Raw genomic sequence first — 20,316 nt, 5'->3', positions numbered from 1 at the left:
TTCACTTGCATTGTATGGACCAAAAGAGCTGAGATATTCTCCTAAAAATCTTCGTTTGTGTTCAGCAGATGAAAGAAAGTCATACACATTTGGGATGGCATGAGGGTGAATACATGATGAGAGAATTTCCATTTTTGGGTGAACTAACCCTTTAAAGTACAAAACCTTGTCATATTTATTTGCTTATTTGAGTACATTTCACAGGTAAATAATATAAGTAAATTTTACGTAACTTTTCACAGCTGGTGCACCATGCTTGAATAATTAATGATTTTGGTTGATTGTTACCTTCATGTTGCTTTGTGCACCAAGAGTTGAGGTCTGCGTGTGCAGCTCTAGATCTTGTTTCTATCGCCATTAAAGCAAGGTGATGTTGTCTAATGCATTACATTTCACTTTTAAAAGGGTGGCTTGATTCAGTGCTACATTGCTTGAGTAAAATATTCAAACAAAGAGCAAGTAAAATTTACTTGGACAGAGCATTGCGAACTAAGTAAACTTTACTTGAGAATTTCTAATTAAAGCCACCAAGAATGATGTGCCTTTACTTGAAAATATGGTCTGTTAAATTTACTAACAATTTCTGTTTCCTAGTTTTTATTTTTTATTTTTAGTAAACCCCACCCCACACTTTTTTTTTTAAGTGTGTCTTATGCTAAAAGGTAAACCACATAAAATCTAGCACCCACATCCTTGAGGATGGTTTGAAATATGATGGGGGTCAAGTACTTAAAAAAGGTTGAGAACCACTAGTCTAGACAGTCAAAATTGAATGAGTTCAATTTCTGCATGTTCAGACTGGAATTTGATATTACATAGATGCAGAGAGGGAGTTTAAACTTCGCAGCTCTGCCGATCTGCTTAAGAACTCATTCCATTCACATACCGCCGGGCATAATCAGGTACTTTCACCCTCATGTCAATCACAATGCATACCTGAATTATTCATAAAACTATATTTTATTTATGTCTGTATTTCCCCCCTGCTGACGAAAAAATTTAGAGGAAGCCGAGCTCTCTGACAGACAGTGAAGGAGAGCACCTCGCAAAAAGCGAGCAAGGCTTTCATCTTTAATACAAGTGCTGGGAGGCTGGGGATGTCGGGGGTGCAAGCCTCAAACACACAAAAACACACATGCTCACATAGACACTCATTATTAATTTACTTTTTCAGAGAGATCTTCTGGTATTTTCATATGTAAAATGCTTGGGTGTGATGTCTATTAGGATCTAAGAAGCTACGCTTGTTTATGTTTATCGTACAAAAGAAACTGTCTCATTCATGATGCATGTAAACATCTAAATGAAATTTTGTTGGGTCTTTCTTTAAAAGAAAATATAAAACCAGAAAAAATGAAAAAAAATGTCACATTTGACAAAAGTTCAGGGGTGTCGGTGTGACGCAACAGTGACCATCTCATTGATTTCAATACCCAAGGGCGTAGATTTGGCTTGAACATTGGGGGGGGGGGCGGGTTGGGGGTTGATGCACCGTGAAACATTTATGTTTCCACAGATAATGGTATAAATATTGGGGGGGTTGTAATTGCTTGTTTTGATTATTGGGGGATTCCGGGGGTTACCTCCCCCCCCCCCACCTCCCCCATCCCCCCCGGAATCTACGCCCCTGTCAATACCTAGATTCTACTTTAGGTTGGTCCAGACCTACGTCAACTTCTTTTAAGTCAATTCAGGAGGTGCATCAGTGCGCTAAATAAACTGTTTTAGTGTGGAAACAGTTCATCGTGTAATGAATTGACTGCCTGATTGCTAATCTCCAATATGTTTGCATTTATATGTATGTTTACATTTATGCATTTGGCAGATGCTTTTATCCAAAGCGACTTACAGTGCACTTATTACAGGAACAATCCCCTGGAGTTAAGTGCCTTGCTCACACAATGGTGGTGGCTGTGGGGATCAAAACGGCAAACTTCTGCTTACCAGTTCTGTGCTTTAGCCCACTACGCTGCCACCACAACCACCACATATGTTTGCAAAAAAAAAAAAAAAAAAAAATTCCTGGTAATTTTTCGCCCAGAAATATCAAGGCCCATAGAAACTGTTGCTAATGCGGTATCAAAGTATTGATATCTATGGGTTCTTCTTGGTATTCCATTCCAAGTTCTAACTGCTAAACGAACCAACTCTGAGATGAATCACAACTTTAAAACATTTAATTTCAAGCAAAAATGTATTCGAAAAACCGTAAGACTGTCTACTATAAATACTTACACGATCACGTTCTAACCAAACTACGCTACGTGAATTTTGGGTGTGGTAATTACATACTTAATGTTGATTTCCACAAAAATTTCTTTCGACTCGTCCCTCCTTTTCTTTAAAAAAAAAAAAAAAAAAGCACAAATCAAGGTTACAGTGAGGTGCTTACAATGGGAATGGAGGGTTTAAAAGCAGAAATGTGAAGTAAATGAATTTATAAAACATTTATTCCTATACACTTACATTAATTCTTCTGTTAAACTCACGTATTATTTGAGCTGTGAAGTTGTTTAAATCATCATTTTTACAATCGTTTTAGGGTTTTGGGGTTTGTTGACATTACATCGTCATGGGTAATGAAATTGTAAAATTGGATACAACTTTAAACAGAAAAGGTTAGTAAGTGATTTTATCACATTAAAATAATATTAACACACATATTGTTTACGTCTTTTGGCTATACTTAATTGAGTATAATAGTGAGTATTTTAATGTTTACTGATTGGCCTCCATTCACTTCCATTGTAAGTGCCTTACTGTTACCCATATTTTGTATTCTTTTTTTTTTTTTTTTTTTTTAAGAAAAGGAGGGACAAGTCACAATTTAATTTTGTGGTGATCAATATTATGCCAAAAATGCTGTCCATTTTGATTGCTATGGCTTTTAATGTGGTTAACAGTTGAACAATTAAAATGTAATTTGTAATGCTTTATGGAAGAGGGCAGTTAATGGCGCTGTTGGTCATTCCAGCAGCGACTTCTCTGATTGTCTGATTGGTGGTGCTCTCTTCAGGATGAGTGTAGTTCCTCTCCGGGAATATGACAATTAAACAAATTTTGAAATCACAATCTACATAAATATATACTGTAGATAATTTCAACCGAAGCAAAAGACATTAACATTCAGCTCAATGTTCAGCACATTTCTGGTTTTGGAATGCAAAGGTAAATTATAGCATGGTAAACTTGTCTAATCTTTTTGCATTCCCATTTGCTCCAACAACAAAAGAACACAAACCAAAACTGGTGTCCCCAAAGCAGGAGGAATCAGGACACACTTGTCAAGTCCACAATTTTAAGTTTATTTTGGCAAATTGGCAGGGGAAAAACACAACCAAAGAGGTAAATCTCCAACAAAGGTCCCAGCAGGTCAAAACAAAAAATACTCCAAACATAACTTGGAGAAATTTGGAGTGACTTGCGATATTTCCAACTGGGTTTCTCTACTCAGTCCTCACCCCCCCCGTCCTTTGTGAGAGACCTATACACCGATCAGCCACAACATTAAAATGACCTGCCTAATGTTGTGTAGGTCCCCCTCGTGCCGCCAAAACAGCACCAACCCGCATCTCAGAATAGCATTCTGAGATAATAATCTTCTCACCACAATTGTACAGAGCGGTTATCTGAGTTACAGTAGACTTTGTCAGTTTGAACCAGTCTGGCCATTCTCTGTTGACCTCTCATCAACAAGGCATTTCCATCCACAGAACTGCTGATCACTGGATGTTTTTTTGTTTTGGCACCATTCTGAGTAAATTCTAGAAACTGTTTGTGTGAAAATCCCAGGAGATCAGCAGTTACAGAAATACTCAAACCAGCCCGTCTGGCACCAACAATCATCCATGCGATTATCTAATCAGCCAAACATGTGGCAGCAGTGCAGTGCATAAAATCATGCAGATATGGGTCAGGAGCTTCAGTTAATGTTCACATCAACCATCAGAATGGGGAAAAATTGTGATCTCAGTGATTTGAACCATGACATGATTGTTGGTGACAGATGGAACTTGTGAAGAGAGGCTGATGAGATTTAAAATGTGTCCCCCCAGATTTCAGATCATTCCTACGTCCGTGTATATAAGGCAAATGTATTCATTTGAAACCTCATCACAGTAGTGGTGAGTAGTTTTTTTTTTCCTTCTTACTGCCAGGGTAATAAAACATAATATAAACATGAAATAAGTTAAATATAATAATAAAAAAAGCTTGCTAAATTTAACCTGCTAAATTGAGGCAGGGATACGTCATCAAGTATTTGAAATGTGTCCATTGTTGCACACTATAAAATTTAGTATGCTTCTAATCTGTATACTTGGCACGCAAGATGAAAATGGACTCACCTTTCAACGATGTACCCATTGGTAACATAATAAATCCCTTAAAAAGGAGTATATCACATATGTTATACCACACCGCACACAATTACTATATTCTGCATCTGTCATGTAACAGCGGCATCCATAGCTGATTGGCAGCTACCTCACAGACTGAGTGTGTTTGGTCAAAAATTAGACGGATCTCTGTGTGTGCACATGTGGGCTGAGACAGTGAGCGTGTGTCACTAAAAGATGACTAAACTGTCATTCATGCCAGAGAAGTGCAGGCGAACTGAACAACCCAACCAGTCAGACTTTCTAGACAACTGATAATCATGTAGGCTGCTCCATTGTTTACGGAAAAAAACAGAAGCGTTCAAAGGAAGATTTACTCATGAGAGTACTGCTCAATATTAATTAGAACTGTAACAGCAGCGCTTTCTTTTCTGGGATATTAGACAGATGGGCTGTTGCCGTGGCACCCTTTGTGTAAATAGAGATGTGGCATTTAGAGTGATGAGCGACTAATGACGTCCCCTTTCTAGTCAAGTGTGAGTCTGCTGTCTGCAACCTGATTCTGTCAAACATCAGAACCATTTCAAGCCATTACCTCACCTGAGAATCCCATGAAAAAAAAAAAAAAATTCAAATTATTTCTTTCAAGAAGTTTAATTGGATTTGTTTTGAAGTCTGGCTGTTGTTTACAAAACTCCATTGTTCACAAATTTAGATCAGTTAGTTTTCCCGTAACAGTTGACTACATTTTCTTAGTCTACTAAAGGGAACTTGCTAGCATTGCTAGCACCTCTAAATTACGATACGTATTGCAATACTTATGTCATGATTCAATATATATCGCAATATATGACAATATAATAATCGCAATTGAAATGGTTCTGAGAGCACAGAGAAACGCCGGCCTCAGAGTTTGCGTTTATTTAGATGACCTGCTTCTTCATTATTTAAATATTGGACATGATATGAACACTCAAATAGATTAATACAAATATCGATACAGGCATCTTAAGTATCAATACTCGAGGTCGACTGATAGTGGATTTTGCAGATACCGATAATTAAGGTGGCGGGAAAGGCTGATAACCGATATATCAGCCGTTATTTTTTAAAGTCGATTTATAGAATGTCAACGATTTTTTTGGTATTCTTTCCTCACTATGACAGGCACAGACAAAGAGTCCAAAATGAATAAAATCCTAGATGCTGTTTACTGTTCAACTAAAATCCCAATAATAACCAGAAAAAAAAGAGAAAAAAAAAAGATTTTGTGCATAACGTGGGACTTTTAAATATAAACAAGCCCGAAACAATCTGGGGACTCTTATTTTGAATTGACGAAATTCTGAAAAACTATCGGCAACTATCGGCATAGTTTTTTGCAGATAACAATAGTTCCAAAAAGCAACTAAAGGCACCGATTAATCGGTAAAAAACTAATATATTGGTCTACCGCTAATCAATACAAACATTGTGGGAAAAAAGTATTGCAATATATCCATGTATGATTGTATCGGCACAGCTCTAGTATAAATCTTAATGATCAAATTAATAAAAATTTGACATTTTTATAGCAAGATACCTGACTGATAATGCATCTGGTTTCAGCACTGAAATTTGTTGTTAACTCTATCGCCCCATTGAGTACTGAGGTTGGTTACTGTAAGAGTAATGCAAGAATGCATGTTAAGTTGTTAAATGGGACTGTGCGCTTGCAATGCATTGGCCATGCATTCATGTCTGCTTATTTGCGTACTGTAAATTTTTGTATGGTGTGGAATTATTAGTGTTAAATTTGTAAGTTAAATTAAGTCAATATTTCAAATGGATGTCAGCCTGTTCAAGGTCGCTTTTACACACTTTTGGTGCAGAACTGAGCGAGTGAAATGGTGTTGTAATAAGATGGTGAATATTAAATGGAGAATTAAATGTGTAAAATGTTCCTCCGTAACTTAAAACTTTAACCTAAACCTAACCAATAGTGTCCTAAAAGATAAATGTGAGGTGAACAAAACAGACATCCTTACCCTAAACCAACGCCTAAACACAACTGATAGTCTCCAAAAACAAAATGTGACATGAAAAGCACATTTTATAATGCAACTGTGTCATTTCATGTTGCTTCTATGACACTTTCATCTCACATGTCAGCTTGCATGTTTGACTGGCCTCGAACTGCATTCTTCCGAGGCTTAAGTCCATCACTATCAGGTGAGCTACCGTGGAAGCTAATCACATTGGAATAAGTGTGTAAATGTAGGTGGGTCTGTAATACAAGCGTTAAAATGTATCATTTTTCAACTGATTCGTTATAGTAAAAGTGTCTCGATATCATAACAGCAGTGTGTGAGTAATAGTGCAAAAAATACGTGTTTATAAAGTCATAATAAGCCATTGAACTCGAAGTGTGTGAAAGTGAATAAAATGCACAGTTGTTGTAGCGGCTCTAGTGTTAATTTCACCAGGAAACTGCGACAAATTGTAGAATTCACTGTACTGCATGGCCTTTCGTGGCTTATTGCTTTTATAAAATGGCAGAAAATGCACTATGATTAAATACGCAAATGTTTAATAAATAGTTACATTTATTAAAAATAATTGACAAACTGTTTTTCCATCAATTAATATAGTTCATTAGCTTAACTCTAGGCTGTTTATGATTGCCAAGCAACTAAATCTCAACTTGGGACCTTAAAATAGAATGTGCGGTCAATGGTGCGGATGTAATGACATTTTATAACGGCTTTGAAGGTGGCTCATCCAATCAGAAATTAGAGTTGGGACCATCCTTTTTTTTTTTTTCACAACACAACATCAGTGTAAAGACTAAAAACTGAAACACCTCTATTATCTTCACGTTCATTTTAGACTCCATTAAACTCCAAACTGTTTTATAACTGCATTTATAGATTGTGAGATAAAAAAGTTCAAACTAGACAAACAGGCTCATTTAAAATATATCTGCAATTTAATCTAGAAATGCTATAATATACATACAGCATATGTAAATGCAGCTATATCTCTATTTCAGAAACTGTGCTATAAGCCATTTAATGGCCAAAAATGGAAAACAGGACAGATAATCCATATCCATATACTCTAGTTTGTTATTTCATGTTTGGAAAACGTGTCAATACACTGATATAAAAATAGGAGGCCTTTGAAAATAACATTAATGATTATATCATACTTCATAAACTTTCACATTTTATCTGGATCAATTTTCCCTTTCTATGTGCCTCCTCCTTTCCCCTTCTCTACACCACAGTTTGCTTTTACAGTCAGCATGCAAAATGGATAGCATTGGGTTAGTCAGTACGCAAATAAACATACTGAAACAATTCCATGTTCTGATAATTAGGGCTGCACAATTAATCCAATTCAATCTGAATATATTATGGACCCCATTCTGCCTAACATGTGCTTTTGTGTTCCACTTAAGAAAAAAACATCATACAGTTTTGGAACTACTGTACATGATGACAGAATTTTCATTTTTGGATGAATTATTCTTTCAAGTTATTAATAACCCTATGCCTTTACTGTTAGACTGCGAGTAGTAACATTTACAGACAATAAATCATGTGTGCATAGCAATTACGACGTGTTCCCAAAAACAATGAACAAGCAGATTTTTCAAATGAGAAATTACATAATTAAAAGGCAGCCTAAGCATTATGAATGCGTCTCTTTTATGCATCAAAACAAAAGTGTGCCTGTGTTGTGATAGATGCTCCAAACGACAAGATAAACTGTCACACCTTTAATAATGATGACCCCAAATTCTGCAGTGTTGAATTCCAATGTTGTTATGAAGAGAGCTGTAATTAACTCTTGATGGATTGAGAGGTGAAGAGACTTCCCCAGCATCCGGTTTATAAAACATCTGCTGTGTTATTCACATAATGATTGTTGTGATTGCATTTTGTTTAAGGCATTAATAACAAACTAGCTTAACTAGATATCCACAAGCAAATATCTGAAAAATAATCAGTACTTAATACTTTTGGGCAGGCTGAAATTAGGATCACAGTGTATATACTGGTATCAGAAATGAACTTTTCTATTAAGGGCCAATATTTAATTGTGGGTGCTAGGGTGTTCTGAGTGGACAATAAGTCTGAGTACAATCAATAGTGGCTTTAGCCTGATCTCATGAACATTAAGTGACCGTGGCAAAAAAAAAAAAAAAAATTTAAAACAAAATTACATGCCTTATTACATGTTTGGCTGCAGTTTCCCAGTGAAATGTCCAGCGGGGGGCGCCAATAGCGAGTGAAATGGTGTCGTAATCAGATGAGGTTTTAAGGTGAATATTAGATGGAGGTTTTAATGAGAAAAACGTACCTCCATAACGTAAAACTTCAACTTAAACCTAACTAATAGTGATCAACAATTCAAATGACACAAAACATCACAAGACATTCATACCCTTAACCAACACCGATAATGTCCAAAAGCAAAAGGTGAAATAAAAAGCACATTTTCTGAAGCAAACATGTCATTTCGTGTCACTTTTATGACACTTTTGTCTCACATGTCAGCTTGCATGTTTGACTGGCCTCGAACTGCATACCGACTTCCCTCTAATCAGTCCAACACTCTATCAGGTGAGCTACCGCGGTAGCTCATCGCTGTGGAATAGGTGTGTAAATGTAGGAGGATCTATAATACAAGCATTAAAATTTAACAGTAAGTGTTTCGATATCATAACATATTATGATTGGTCAATGGCGCCATCCAGTGGTCAGATATTGCTCTGTAACAACCGCACATCCGGGGATTTAGACGTATCAGACCATTCATCTGAGTTCTGCGAGCCGTCTCTGCTTCTCAGGTCACTGTGCGATCTCTACAAGTTAATAAAATCATTTCAACTCAATTCAATGTTTCATATGCATTTCAAACGGAGGTTGATTTCAGCTGTTCAGCAATGTCTTTCTTATCAATTTACATAATTTCAATGCAAATCAATATTTTCTGTCCATGTATTTATTTATTTGGTTAGAAGCCGTGTAATAAGCAGATAATGTACAGTCAGTCGATTGTTATCGCAAAATAAACCACTTCAAGGTGATACAAGACCTGAACACCCTGTCAGGGTTTATTGTGCAGTAACAACTGGCTGACTGTACATTATCCTTTACATAGCAGTGTGTGAGTAATAGTGCGAAAAATATGTGTTTATAAATTAGCCATTGTACTCATGATTTGTGTGAAAATGAATAAAAAGCACAGTTGTTGTTGCGCCTCTAGTGTTCATTTCACCAGGAAACTGCGGCAAAACGAAGGCGGCGAACATTAAAGTGAGTTTGCAAAAATGTAGTTATAGTTACGTTCATTCTATGAGACCTGGTTGTTTACAAGTGTAGAGTGTGGAAATACTTCAAGACACAATGACCACTTGATTTTATATTCATTTTAAAACCTCAGCAATGATCATAATATGAAAATTTGATACCGGCACATGCCTAATTTTGAAACATTTTCAGCTATTTTTCAGTGTTTTCTGCACAACCGTTCACGCCATTATTCAATTTTTTTTAATACATCTATTATTGTGGTATAATTTATTTAAAGATGCACTCAATAATTTGTTCCTCATTCAAAAAAGAAGTTTTACTTAGATGAAGTCTCCAGTCATATCAGTAACCTTACAAATGTTGTTTTATCCTCAAATGGCAAGGTTCCCCTAAGGGGGCTGCCATGTTAAGATCACATGACCAGCCGAATACTACTCGCTTAACCGCCCTGTTATTGGGCATTTTCCCTCATGGAATAAATTATTCATGGCGTACTGTGAATAGTGCATTTCTACAATGGAATTGGTAACTGAAAACTTTTGCATTTGAATGATGCTGCATCCAGGCCCCTAGGTGTGAGCGTAAGTCCTAGACAACATACATCAAAAAGTGCACCTTTAAGATAAACTCTCTTTTAAACTGTGGTTGCACACTATAAATTTTTTTCAGACTGAATCTTCCCATCTAATTGGGCATGTCTTTAAAATCTTTGAAATCGTTGCAATATGGGCCAGACCATATGCCGATAGTCAAAGCTTTGGCTATGCAAAACTATATGGATTGCAAAAATGAGGTGGTTGAGAGCTGACAGTGAAATGCACGGGTCCTGATGCCACAGGCAACAACACGCAACTCAATCAATGACCTGCATGCAACATCACGCGGTATGTAAGCATCAATTCATTCACAGCATGGAAGGACTAGTGGGTAAAGGCATAAGATTTGTCATCTTATTTGTGTCTGGTCGAGTGTGTGTATTGGCCATATAATTGTGCGACGCCTGCTCGCACAGAAAACCCATGTGCTCTTCCCCTTGACTCGTAAATGGCAAGACACAGACTGAAAAAATTCCATACAGGCGCCATGGCAACCGGTCACGGCTGAATCTCGGAATAAGAGAGAGAGAATCCGACCACAAATAGCTGATCAAACACGGAGAGTCTCTAATTGATCTCTAAGAGTCCTTCTGTCACTGACAAAACACTTCCACTGACTGAATGAGCATGTCAATACAGAGCACTTCATTTGATGCCAATATTAAAGCAATAGTTCACCTAAAATGTTCATTTCCTCATCATTTACTCACCCCTATGCTGTCTCAAACACGTTTGACTTTCCTTCTTGCATGGAAAACAAAGATATTGTGATGGATATATGAGGTGAATATTTCAATAAAAACACTGGGGCCCAAACTAAAAAAAAATCACATAAAGGCTGTGTCTCGTTTGGAAGGCTGCGTCCTCCGGAGGTCGCATTTGTCGACTGCATACATCATCGAGGCAGTCTCATTCCATAAAGGCGAGTAGAACACTTTGAATGCATCCTTTGAATTCGACCTTCTTTCACAGGAATTCGGAGGATGTAAGAAGTGTATCCTTCGTGGGCACTCACAACCAACAATTCTTTGCTTCAATGGAAATGTCTAAAAAAAATAAAATAACGTCAATTTGCCCGTAAATATGATGTTCAAACGCAAGTAATGTTAATTTCCAAGTTGAAAAACCTCAGTAGATGGGTGCAGAGTATATAATATATATAATTATATTAATATCTAATTAAAATAAAGTATTAGACTAAAAGTACACCTGTAAATTATCATTATAACGCTCCTAAATTTTACCTCATACATTCCCTTCCAAAGGGAATTTGTTACCTTCTCACTCAAAGCACTCGCGCTTGTTAAAGAGTGGCATGCTGTCTAGTGTTGCAGCAGTATACCGGTTTCACGGTATGAAAATTGCCGATTTTCATACCATGTGCATTTGCTTATCTATGGTATTGAGAAAAAATGCAACCGGACGGAGAATCTCACCTGCGCATGTGCATCTCCTTTCCTCCTCGATTGCCTGTCAGACTCGTCAACTTGTGCCACACACACACACACACGCAGCGGAGAAAATGTCAGAGAGAAGCGAGGTGAGGGGGTCTGACATAAGTGAGTGTGTGTATGAGTTAAAGCAGTGTTTCTCAACTGGTGGGTCATGACCCAAAAGTGGGTCGCAGGTCTATTCGGACTGGGTCAGCAGGGAAAGAACAATGCTATGGTTCTCCCATTGAAGATATTTCGGTGGCCGCCCAAGTGATAGCCTATTAAGGACTCCCGAGGCAGATTTAATGATAATCTCACAATCAGCTAAAGGCTTCTCAACTGCACTTTCGCACAAGTGTAACGGAACCAGCTCCTGATCATGATCTGCTCTTCTCTCTGGTGCGCGCGTGCAACAACCAGGCTTCCCTCAATACTGCTGAGCGCAGACCTCAAAACTGATGTGACCAATTTCAATTCTAGTGATTTATGTTTGAAATTAGGAAACAAACAGGATTATAATGGGCTCATATAAGTAAATATGCTCTTCAATATTTAAAAGGGGGGAGAGACAACTTCCTGTCACTTTTGTTGTTGACGTCAACAACAAAAATAATGTAATCTGATGCATGTCCTTGTACTTGAAAACCATGAACAAAACTATGCAACATAAAAGGAAATGTGACCCAGGATACATTAAATACAGGTTACGTTTTTACTATGGTGGGTCACCACTTGATTTCCAAAGTAAAATCTGGGTCCTGAAGCAAAACCAGTTGAGAACCACTGAGCTAAAGGTACAGACAGGAGCAGTCTGGCTGTGCTGTCACTCACCTACAGTATATGTTAGTTATTAATAAGCATAGGACATTGCTTTAAAAGCTCACACAGCTGATGTTATTTTTCATTTAGTAGTTAATTTAACATGCTATGCTAACATGTAAACTAACATGCTTTAGTTATATAACATTTTATAGTTACATGCTATTTTTATCATGTTTATAATTCGGTTTATTATTATAATTCTGTTAGCTTTCTTATTTATTCTATTTAATTTATTTTCAAAAGGGAGACTTTTTTTTTTTTTTTTTACACATAATTCCATTTAAAAAATGGTTTCAAGGTTCAATTATAATAAAGCGTTTGTTCAACCAAAAAAAAAAAAAAAAAAAACAATCAACTTCTGTTTTCACTTCTTTAAGGGTCATTGTAACTGATAATAATAATTGTGTAATACCGTATACCGTGGAACCATGATATTTTCTGAGACGGTTATCGTACCGTGAAAATCTCCTACCGTTGCAACCTTAGTGCTGTCATAGCAACCATGTTCCGTTCCGTTTCTGTTTGTCCTACAAAGGCCGTCTCGTTTAAATGAGACTTGTTTAAAGGAGGACGCTCGGTATACTGCAGCCTTCAAAGGACGTGTCCTACCTAGTACGCAGCCTTTGAAACGAGACACAGCTAAAGGCAGCATAAAAGTAATCCATATAAATCCAGTGGTTTAATCCATGTCTTCTGAAGAAATCAGATGGGTGTGGGTGAGAAACAGGTCAATATTTAAGTCCTTTTTTTCCTATAAATTATCCTCCCTGCCCAGTAGGTGGTGATATGCAAGAAGAATGTGAATCACCAAAAACAAAAGAAGAATGTGAAAGTGGAGATTTATAGTAAAAAAGGACTTTAATATTTATCTGTTTCTCATTTGCATTAATTAATGTAAACACAGCTGTTAATGTAATGTTTTATGTACATTTGAGTAAGCAGACAGGACAAAAATTATATTATATTTTATGTTTAACTCAAAATATCTGATCTGTACAATGTGGAAACGTGGCCTAATAGATCTGCTGCTGTCTGTTATAGGTCTATCATTAATGTTAATCAAACGGCAATATTGATAAGAAAATGAGAAAAGCACTCACTGTTCAATATAATCAGTATTAACTTTAACATTCCTACCTAATAATATAGTTATTCTATTTGAATAACGATATATAATAATCACACAGTAAAGATTGTGAACAATTTAAGTATTTTGCATTATATTACCTTTTTTAAATACAGTGTTTTCAAAATAATATTTGTTTATTTTATTTTTTTCAGTGGTTGGGTTGCCGTGGTGAAAAAACAAAACAAAAACAACCATAAAGGGGTGCCATAGTTTAAAAAAGTTTGGGAACCACTGATGTAAACAACCGAATCGCTTCAGAAGAATTGTTAATAATCATAATAAACAATTCAATCCTTCTGCCAAGTGACATTGCTGATTAGCTTATAGGCCTTTTAAGGCTAATTAATACTTACTGGGCGAACAGGCTTCTTTTAGTTCACCTAAAATATAACAACTTTTTTGTTCAGCTAAGGGGTTCATTCTGTGATATTTCTCTTGTTCGTGCACATCCCTGAAATTCTTAACCTAGGAGAACCTGACTAGTCGAAAAGTGTTGATGATTGGTTAAAACTAATTGTGGGTGTGGTTTGGATGTGACATTCTATATTTTACAATTGCGCGTGCCAGCATAGGTGATTGAAGCTAGCAAGGTTGCTATCTTAACATTAAAAATGGATAACTAACTGAAGCTTGTTGCTCCAATGCTATTGTAAGAACAGTTACAGTAGAGACAGCCTATCTACTGATGTGTAGTCCACCCCAGAGATTGCACCTTCTGTGACATGACCCTCAATTAACACATTTTATAACGGTGCTAGGCATAATATAAACACAAGCTTTGTTTACCTATAGGGTGCTTTAGTTCGTTTAGGAGAAAACAATTTGGCTTCTTCCAATGTATAAATTAGGCTTTATGGTTAGCATCATATACAACATAGCAATATACTTTATGCAAATAAATTGCAGATTTTTTTTCTTCAATACATTCAAGCTTTTGTAATTTGTTCTTTACAACTTAAAATTGAGTCTGACTTTTGGACTTTCTTTCAAAAGAGACCACAATTATGCCTGTAAGACAAAGGTTGCACGAACTGCAGCCATTAGTTTGGGAATGTGATTGCTTGGGTTTGTGTTCAAAGAAGGGTGCATTTTAACATTTCCAATGCTAGCTTTGTAGTGAGTGCCATACCATACATCTGAAAGAATTCACAAATCAGAGGGAAAATGTAAGCATGGACACATGCCTAAAAAAACATGGCCCAGACCTGAGGGTGCAGTGAGTTCCCTGTATGTTTCACCTCACTACCACAATATTTCTGTAGGCAGCAGACTGGAAAAGGCTTTGTTTCTCCTCATTGCATTTGCTCTGTACATCAGAAACAGATTACTGCATTCTTTTTTCTCCTTTTTCTTTCTTTTCACCCTTTTTCTGAAGGCATGCATGCATGTTAGAGTGCAAAGCATGTTCATCTATCAAACCGCCGCATCTGTATAGCTACCAGACGCTGGTTTTCTTCTCCCACCAGGGCATGATGCTCATCCAACCTTTTACGAGCTGACTTACGATTCCCACATTCACCTTTACACCATGTTGATAACAGTTATCCCTTTTTATGTAAATCTTGATCTGTGAGTTGAATATACAAGCATTTGTCCTAATCAGTAGCAACAAGCAACAGGACATTTCGTTGATTATTTGGCTTGTGTCACACACAATAACGAAAAAGTAAATGCATTTTACATCAATTGAACCACTGTATGTTAGCTTACAACTACCAACTCGTTGGGTCTACTGTAACACAATATAACTGCACCATTAATTTGCTGCATTGTTTTTTCAGAAGGGCTAAAATCTAATTGTGATCAATCACAAGGCATTTTGATTTTCAGGAAGATGATGCGATAAACCATAACCTATGAAAAAACGGTTCACATTTATTGAAAAAGGCAGATATTCTAGCATTTTTCCCCAATTATACTATGCCAATGTATAATTCATGAGCTATAACTGTAATGCTACCATTTATTAATTGCATTGTTTGATCTCCATTCACAAATAAAACAGTAAAAATACAATAAAAATAATAACATTACCAATAATAGTAACAACTTTCACATTCTTCACAATTCACAAACATGCAAAAAATGTCGCTTTGCACTCCCTGGCAGGGATCTTGCGAACCAGTGTCACTTGTGACTTGAATTTACAGTTTTACCGTGGCGGTAAGGGTAATTTTGGTCTGGTGCCTACTGTGAAATCTCATTGTTCCAAAATCAACATAGTCTCATAGAATAAACATTACTATAACTTAATTTTTGCAAACTGACTTTTACGTGTCGCGTTCTACGTTTCGTCGCTGTTTTCTAGTGAAATGAACACTAGAGCCGCTACAACAACTTTCACATAAATCATGACTACAAAGGCTAATTATGACTTTATAAACACTTATTTTTCTCTCTATTACTCACACACTGGTATGTTATGATATCTAAACACTTTTACTCACTTTTTTCATTATAAAACTAAATATTGTAATGCTTGTATTACAGACCCACCTACATTTACACACTTATTCCAACATGATTTGCTTCCACATTAGCTCACCTGATAGAGCGTTGGACTTTGGACTCAGAGGACAGCAGTTCAAAGCATGCAAATTGACACGTAAATGCTTTTTCAGACCAAACGCGACAGTGGCGAATCACCGGCAAATAGCCCTTTCCCACCTTTATAATAGGTGGTGCTAATCGACAAGCAATTTTACCCCGGTATGGTAGGTGGCGCAAAGCACCTTTCAGCTGGTCTGCCCTCCACCAATGACGGATGAGAAGAAGAGGTACTTGACAAGGGCCGAGTTCGAAATGGCATACTACTATTTCTGTCATAGACAAACATGGCAGAAAGTAATAGTAGTATGGGTAGTATTCCATTCCGAACTCAGCCAAGCAGATCGATAAAAGAGAACTGATTTCTCTACAAGCTGCAGCTGTGATGAAGAGTTTGTTGTTGATTTGCTCAATGAGAGAGAAAACATTCAAGACACTTCACAAACTATTTCAGTTCACCTGCTGGACGAGTTGACTGGCAGTATTATCATGTTTACACAGTCTGAGGTGTGATTACAAAAAATCGAGTGTAAAAAATAATATTAACGGTTAAACATGTTATCGTTTGAAATAAGAGGGATTATATGCCACTGCCACGCATGTATGTTAGGTGCATATTTTATTCACTGCGTAATGCACACATAATGACTCTTGTTACAGATGTTGTCAATTTGGACTACTGATTGTATCTTATTGCATGTATCAAAATGAATTTGCTCAAAACATGTTAATAATTAAATGTGACTGCATTTAAATGCTCTGAGTCAGTGCAAGAAATGCACCTCACCCAACAAAACCATCTTCAGTCTGACCAAATATTAGATACTAATACTTGCCAATGACAGCTGATAACAACTATTAACAGCTGCACAGAAATAACGATTTTGATGAGACAAAACCACGTTTTTGGTATACAAAGGCATTTTGATATAAAGATGTACAATGCAGTGAATTAAGTCACAGCATTCATTTTATTAATATTTGGTGAATAAAAACACTTAAGATCCATACAGTTGTCTATTAAAAAGGTGATACAAAGGCAAATATGCTGTGATATATGTTAGAAATATAAGACAACTCACGTAAGATTAAATGCAAAGGAAAAAATACAGCAGTATATGAAGACAATCCATGTAAGATCAGAGAGCTTTTTAAAGGGGATGCAAGGCAATGATGCAGCAATATCATTTACGTGAACCCACAGGAGAAAAAACTGTTTCCATTTTTAAGGCATTTGATGCAAATGAAACACACGTCCTCACTGCTTCAGTGTTTAATGTCGGTGGTAGTAATGGGTCGTTCATGAACGATTCGTTCATTTTGAATGAATCTTTTATGTGACTCAGAAGAACGAGTAGTCTCAGAGAGTGATTCGTTCATTTTGTGTTGGCCGCGCATGTGCATTGCGCAACCTCCGTTCATTTGTTACGTGAAAACCGCATAGGTGCTGTACAGGAAACAGAAATGATTAGTTCACCTTTCACCTCTTTTGGTCCGAGTCATTCGTTCTTTTGTCACGTGACAGCATATACGGCTGTCACATGACAAAAGAATGAACAACTTGGTCAAGAAGATTCAGTGCAGAGGTGAACTAATAATTTCCGTTTCTCATAATTTGTCCTTGGCTGCATTATCGATTTTTCCTTATTGGGACTATAATCAAAGTTTGCGTAAGTAGAAGTGTAGGAGAAGTAGAAGGGGGGGGGGTTTGGCTATAGAAAATTTTATATTTTAATTTAATTCTGCTCAAATGAATGAAATGACTTGAATAAAGATTCATTCATTTTGCTGAACGAGACTTAAAGATCCAAGTCAGTAAAATGATCCGATCTTCCCATCACTAGTCGGTGGTCAAAACAGCTTTCTGTGCTTTAGCACCACCTGTTCTGCTGGTTTTGGGAACTGCTGCAGCTCCTGACACATGATTCACAGCTCAAATTTTATAGGTCGAGGGATTTCTTCGGCAGGCGAAAAAAAAAGAATTTGACACACTCACCGTTAAAAAAAAAAGAAAAAAAAAAAAGAAGCTTCGCTTTGTCGGCGCGCACGTTTGTTACAGGTGTGAAGGGCTCGTTAGCAGGGCCGCATTAATGCATGGGCTTACCTGGGCTTAAGCCCCAAGGCCTGCCGCAGAAGGGGGGCTCCGAACTCCCATATGTATTCCTGTATATAAACGTGATCTGCGGGAGACGCTGATGTAAACACAGAGTGTGCGCCTGACAACCCATCCGTGTAGCGCATGTTCATCGAGTGAAACGGTCAGCTCTACCCCCAGTGCTCTGACGACTGACAGGGGCCCAGCAAAATGATAAGCCCTGAGGCCCAGGACCACCTTAATGCAGCCCTGCTCATTAGGAATCCATTGTTACCGTAAAAATTTTTAATGGCGTCGAGAAATCACGTCGAAGGTTCGCGTTTGGTGTGATAAGTCCTTAAGAAGATAGTGTCAAGTTTGTTAAGTTTAGCAAGCATAATTTTTCCCCATTCATCCATTATGCGTACCTTCAGCTACGCAATTGTGTTGTGCTTCATAATGTGCCACACATTCTAGATAGGAGACAGGTCAGGACTGGAGGCAGACCATTCTAACACCCGCACTCTCTGTTTACGCAGCCATGCACTTGTAATCTGGGCAGTATGTTGTTTGGAGTAAAAAAAATAAATAAAAAAATACTCAAGTCTTGTCTGATTATGACACCATTTCACTCGCTTTTGGCGCCCCCCACTGGACATTTCATTAGGAAACTGCAGAAAAACGTTTAATGAAGCATATAATTTCGTTTTGCAAAAATGATGCCACGTTCACGTAATGTTTATGAGATAAGGCTGTTCAAAATCCAGCAATTCATAATGGCACTGCACCCCCCACCCTCTAGATTTTCCTTTTCCAGTGTGGACAAATTGCGTGCTGGAAACTTGTCGCGTCGTGGCTGGTTAGGATAATGTGTTATATATTCACGTACAAATTTCAGCCATTCCTATATAAAGGGTTCCCAAATTGATTGGCTTTATGCTCGAAATAGCATGTGTGAATAAGTCATGTGGAGAGGGGCAGAGCACTGGGCTGTTATCAGGGAAACGGCATGCTACCTCTCCTGTGAATCTGTAATGGGAGGGATTCAGTGCGAGCTGGCAGCATCGCCATCTGTGCATGCGTTAGACCCATGTGCGGTAGACTTAGTTATTCAAATGACCCAGCTTAATCAGCACCTCCTAGCAGACTGGAAATACATTCTGTAATGTTTCAGTGTCCTTTAAGTGTGTCACGTAGAGTAATTAAATCCCGTTCCTGTGGGGAAAGATTTGAAAGGATAAACAGATGCTAATAAAATAAAGTCAGGAGTGGTGTGAACATTAAACCTCTCTGATCACGATCGTACTGACTGATAAAGGTGTTTAGTGTGTAGTGCCGGATTGTACATTAAGCTTGCTGTTTTTGTATACATTTGAATGTGCATTCAGAAGCAGTGTTTAAAGGAATAGTTTTCCGTTTTTATTTTCTTTCTTCAGTGAAACACAAAAGGAGATGTTAGGCAGAATGTCAGACTAAATTTAAGTTGTTATTGACAATCCCTTTTACGCGAGTCATGTTGAAGCCCCTTTAGGGTTAGGGTTAAAAAAAAAAAAAAATAAAAAAACCCTAATAGTAACAGTAATGCTCTTCTCAGCATGCACCACTAATTAGGTTATTTCAAGAAAAACAGGTGTGAACTGAAGTCCTCTACAAAGATGTGTCGTGCATGTGTTTTGTGCATGCTGTGGGGTGCTGCCATTCACAGCTGGTCTCTTTCTGATGACAAAAGAAGCCGGTGGGGTTGCAACAAAGGTTCATAAGCTGCACTGGTACATTTCACTCCACAGTATCTCTCTCTCTCAACCTCTTGCTAATATTAAATACAGCTTGGCCTTTATGGGCCAATCTTCTCCCAATCACACATTCTGCACCTCACACTGCTACAGTCTTTAATTAGGTAAACTGTCATACTGTTACACCACGCGTGTCCCTACAGACCATAAGCCAGCTACAGACTCACTCTCCTGCAGGATGAACGTTCAGAAAGACATTCTTTTATTCAGCACCTTCGAAGCATGACAAAAGGCTGATATTGCTGTCCAAGATCTCTAATCCATACAATGAAAGAAATGGTA

At 37.4% G+C, this 20,316-nt stretch overlaps 1 protein-coding gene across 2 annotated transcripts in view; it reads right to left on the bottom strand.

Moving 5' to 3' along the window:
* The window catches only part of LOC127448407 (cysteine/serine-rich nuclear protein 3-like), a 77,155-nt gene that overhangs the window by 52,198 nt on the left and 4,641 nt on the right, over positions 1–20,316 (bottom strand). The gene's annotated exons all lie outside the window — the stretch shown is intronic.

This window comes from Myxocyprinus asiaticus, chromosome 11, assembly GCF_019703515.2.
Source record: "Myxocyprinus asiaticus isolate MX2 ecotype Aquarium Trade chromosome 11, UBuf_Myxa_2, whole genome shotgun sequence".
Taxonomy (NCBI): Eukaryota; Metazoa; Chordata; class Actinopteri; order Cypriniformes; family Catostomidae; genus Myxocyprinus; species Myxocyprinus asiaticus.
Note: the sequence above shows the minus strand (reverse complement) of the source record. Positions and strands in the feature narration are given on the sequence as shown.